Source organism: Zingiber officinale, chromosome 2A, assembly GCF_018446385.1.
Source record: "Zingiber officinale cultivar Zhangliang chromosome 2A, Zo_v1.1, whole genome shotgun sequence".
NCBI classification, from domain to species: domain Eukaryota; kingdom Viridiplantae; phylum Streptophyta; class Magnoliopsida; order Zingiberales; family Zingiberaceae; genus Zingiber; species Zingiber officinale.
In genome coordinates, this window is record NC_055988.1 from 87,677,700 (window position 1) to 87,682,823 (window position 5,124).

Sequence of the window (5,124 nt, forward strand, 5' to 3'; positions counted from 1 at the left end):
ACATATCTGATAACAACAATCCTTTATTTAGTATCACATCACCGGCATCTACTATCAGTGTCATGCTTGCAAGGGCCCTCTCGCACTCATAAAAGACATTGGGTAGGACCATATTGCTTCATCATTATCACTTTCCCCCTATAAACCTGAATTAAACAGTAAGCTCAAAAGATACAATTCGTGCCCCTTTCACAGCACATATCACGGCAAAGAAAGCCTAAACTCAAATACTATACATATATATGTATCAATTCTGCTCAACATAGTAACAAAGAACCTAAATCTCTTCAAGCTTCTGATTATTTAATCATGCTACTATAGATGAAGACTAGCAACTCAATCCTGCTCACAGCGGTAACATGGAACATGGAATCCAAAAATGGTATGCTAAATATAAGTTATATTCCTAGCAACTCAATTCTGTACCCTATGTTCCGATTCTGTGAACACAAATTCCACTTCAAGGAAACCATGAGAACATCAAGATCGAAACCTTTCATCCAATTCAAGAATTTCTCACGGCAGCAACTCAAGAAAAACAAACCACATGCTAAGCAAACAAAACTATCTCCTTTCTTTGAGATTCTCGGAAGCAACTTCAACAGAAGGCAAAACTTCGGGAACAAAGAAAGGAATCAAGGAATAAACCTCGGAACTCCGGAATCAAAGAAGGAAACAAGAATCCGAAAGCAAAGCAAAGAAGAAAAACGAAATTGCGGAACTACTCCTACTGCAGGTGAGTAGCAACTCACCGTGATTTACTTGGACTTACAACCAATCGGGACGAACACTAGGGCTTCGGAAAGATGAAGTCCTCGGCTTCCTCTTGTGCTCACGCGTGCTCCTCTCTGTCGGGACGACCACCACGGATGAGGTTGGCCGGAAAACAGCTTCGTCGGCGCCGGAAGGAGGAAACCTAGCTCCGTCGCCCTTTCTTCCGCCGAGAGCAGAAAATCGCCTCGCCGCGCCGCGCGTGCGTGAGAGGAGAAGAGGTGAGAAGGAATTAGGTCACGGGAAATAACTTAAGTCCTCTCCTTATAACTTGAGTTATTTTTGGTTCCAACTATAGCTTATATATTTGCCGCAGCCTATTTAATTAGCAACGATCGCTAGCCCAGTTGGTCCGTTGGGCTTTGCTCGAAGCCAGAGGTATGTGCTTCGATTCTCAGTCGCGCCCCTTTTTCTTCAATTTATTTCAAACGTTCCAGCTACTGCATATATATATTTCGCTCCATATAAGGTTAACAAAAATCGTGTAGCTCAGCTGGTTGGGGCCGGTTTTGCTTGGGTCAGTCCAACCCGAGATCGTGGGTTCAAATCTCACCTTCAACATTTTTCTTTAAAACTTCTTTCTTTTTATAACCCTACTAAACGACCTCCAAAAATTACGTAAAAATACTCTAAAAATTCCTAAAAATCTCTAGAATATTTTAAAAGTATTTCCAAATATTTTTATGGACTTTTAGAACTTGAAATTGGAAAAATTGGGTCGTTACAATTCCCCATACCTTATAAAAAGTTCGTCCTCGAACTTAGAACAATTCTGGATACTTCTGTCTCATACTATCTTCACGCTCCCAAGTGATTTCCTCGTGCTTCTGGTTCTGCCAGACGACCTTCACTAGTGGCACTTCTTTATTTCTCAGTCTCTTGACTGCTCTGTCCACTATCTGTGTAGGTCTACTCTCATAACTAAGATCCTCTTAGATCTGCACTGACTGAGGCTCAATCACTTGGCTAGGGTTATGGAGACTCTTCTTTAACATGGAGACATGAAACACATTGTGTATTGCTGACATGTCTTGTGATAAATCCAGCTTGTAAGCTACTTTCCCAATCCTTTCTGTGATCAGGTAAGGTCCTACATAACGAGGACTTAATTTGCCCTTCTTGCCAAATCTCATCACTCCCTTCATAGGAGCGACCTTGAGAAAGACTGAATCCCCTACTTGGAATTCAAGTGGCCTACGGCGTGTGTCAGCATAGCTCTTCTGTCTACTCTGGGCAGTCTCAATCCTCTGTCTGATCTTCTGGATAGCCTGAGTAGTCTCATCTATCAGTTATGTCTGAATGCCCAGTTCCACTTACATCTCTCTTCTTTCACCTGCTTCTTGCCAGCAAATGGGTGATCTGCACTTCCTGCCATACAACGCTTCATATGGTGCCATTTTGATGGTGGCCTGATAGCTATTGTTGTAGGCAAATTCAGCTAAGCACAGGTACTTGCACCAACTTCCCTTGAAATCTAGTGCACTAGATCTGAGCATATCTTCTAGAATCTGATTTACTCGCTCTGTCTGTCCATCAGTCTGTGGATGGAAAGCTGTGCTGAACTTGAGTTTGGTGCCTAGTGCATTCTGAACACACTCCCAAAAGTGAGAGGTGAAGCGTCCATCTCTATCAGAAACAATAGATTTAGGAACTTCGTGAAATCGGATCACTTCTTTAACATATAGCTGTGTCAACTGCTCTATAGAGTGAGACACCCTGATGGCTAGAAAATGAGCAGACTTGGTCAATCTGTCCACTATCACCCATATCGCATCATATCCATTTGTGGTTCTTGGGAGACCTGTTATGAAGTCCATGGATATGTCTTCCCATTTCCACTCTGGTATTGAAAGAGGTTGTAGAACTCCTCCCGGTCTATGGTGTTCTGCTTTGACCCTCTGACATGTCAGGCAAGTACTCACATATTTAGCTACATCTCTTTTGAGTCCAGACCACCAGAATCTTTGTTTCATGTCTTGATACATCTTGGTAAAACCAGGATGCATGGAATAAGGTGTACTATGAGCTTCTTCCAAAATTTTCTTTCTCAGCTCTTCATCATTGGGAACACAAAGGCGACTCCCCTGATAAAGAATTCCACTGTCTGATACTCGAAACTCCGAATTTCCTTCTTCCTGTATCCTTTGCTTGATCTTTTGGATATCAGGATCTTCACTTTGCTTTCTCTGTATATCCTCGAGTAGGGTTGACTCTAAGGTCAATGCAGAGAATTGTCCATAAATAATTTCAAGCCTGAAATCTGACAACTCCTTCTGTAGTGGCAGGGCTAATGATGACAAGGACATCAAGGATGCACTGGCTTTTCTGCTTAGTGCATCTGCCACTTTATTAGCTTTACCTGGATGGTAGAGGATTTCACAGTCATAATCTTTGACCAACTCTAGCCACCTACGTTGTATCATGTTTAAGTCCTTCTGAGTGAAGAAGTACTTAAGACTCTGGTGGTCTGTGAAGATTCTGCACTGGACTCCATACAGGTAATGTCGCCAGAGTTTCAGTGCAAAGACCACAGCTGCCAGCTCAAGATCATGAGTGGGATAGTTCTTCTCGTAATCTTTGAGTTGTCTGGAAGCATAAGCTATCACTTTTCCTTCCTGCATGAGTACAGCTCCTAAGCCCATCTTGGAAGCATCACTGTAGATGTCAAAACTCCTGTCACTTTCTGGAACAGTCAGAATAGGAGCACTGGTCAGTCTCTTCTTGAGCTCTTGGAAACTCTACTCATATTTATCTGACCATTCAAACTTCTTATTCTTTCTGGTGAGGACTGTTAGTGGAGAGGCTATCCTGGAAAAGTCCTCCACAAATTTCCTGTAGTACCCAACTAAACCCAGGAAGCTTCTGATCTCCCTGACGTTCTTGGGTCTACTCCAGTTGTTGACTGCTTCTATTTTTGCTGGATCCACTTGAATGCCTTCTTTAGAAATTATGTGACCTAGAAATGCCACCTGATCTAACCAGAACTCGCACTTTGAGAACTTAGCGTAAAGTTGCTTTTGCTGAAGAGTCTGCAGTACTATCCTCAAATGCGTGTTATGCTCCTCTGGGGTTCTGGAATAGATTAGAATGTCGTCGATGAACACAATGACAAATTTGTCAAGGTATTCTCTGAACACTCTGTTCATCAGGTCCATGAAAACTGTAGGTGCATTAGTCACACCAAAAGGCATGACTACGAACTCGTAGTGTCCGTATCTGGTCCTGAAAGCCGTTCTGGGTATGTCTCTTTCTTTCACTTTTAGCTGATGGTACCCAAAGCGCAGGTCTATCTTGGAGAACACTGTTGCCCCTCTCAATTGATCAAATAAGTCATCGATTCTGGGCAGTGGATACTTGTTCTTAATTATCACTTGATTCAGAGCCCTATAATCTATGCACATCCGCATAGATCCATCCTTCTTCTTGACAAACAACACAGGAGTTCCCCAAGGTGAGTGACTAGAGCGGATGAAGCCTTTGTCAAGCAGCTCCTGAAGTTGTTCTTGTAACTCTTTCAACTCTGTTAGAGAAATTTGGTACAGATCTTTTAAAATTGGGCTGGCGTCAGAAACCAATTCAATTCCAAACTCCGCTTCTCTGTTGGGAGGTAGTCCAGTAGCTTTTCTGGGAATACCTCTGGTACTCACAGACTACCCGAACATCTTCCTGCTTGGCTCTTTCTTGTTTTGATTGTCTTTCTAGTTCTAACTACTTAACTGGGGTCTCTGTTTCCCCACTGTCTTGTCTGCTATCTTGACTGGCTTGTGTTGTGTTTGTTGTGCCTTGTTGCTGTTCAGATAGTGCTCACTAATGCCCTGCTGACTAGCTCTTCACCAATCTATGGTCGGTGAGTTTCACTACATCACATTAGGTGTTATTTCTGGTCTCAGCATTAGGAGCATCGGTCTGACTCGTTCTTTCACTGTATTTACTAACTCTAGGCAAAGGTGAACTAGCCTGTTAAATCTTTTAACCGCTTCTTCTACTGGTAGGTCACCTGGTCTAAATTTTATAAACTCCTCATAATGTTTATTGGTGATCCGTTGGCGAAAGAACTCTTAGTAAAACTCTATCTCAAAGTCAACCCAGTTCATCTGGTTGACTGCTCTCTTACTCTTAACTCGCTCCCACTACATACAAGCATCTCCAGATAGGCAGAAAGAGGCACACTTAATGGTATCAACCTTCTCGACTTCTGGTCAGTCAAGAAGCTCCATTGTGCTCTCAAATGTCTTGAACCAAGCCTGGGCATCCCAGGGCTCAGTCGTTCCTGAGAAGCTTTCTGGTTTCAGCTTCCACCACTGGATGAGATATGCTTCTTGTCTTTTAGATGCTGTGGCGACTTCCAAGGCA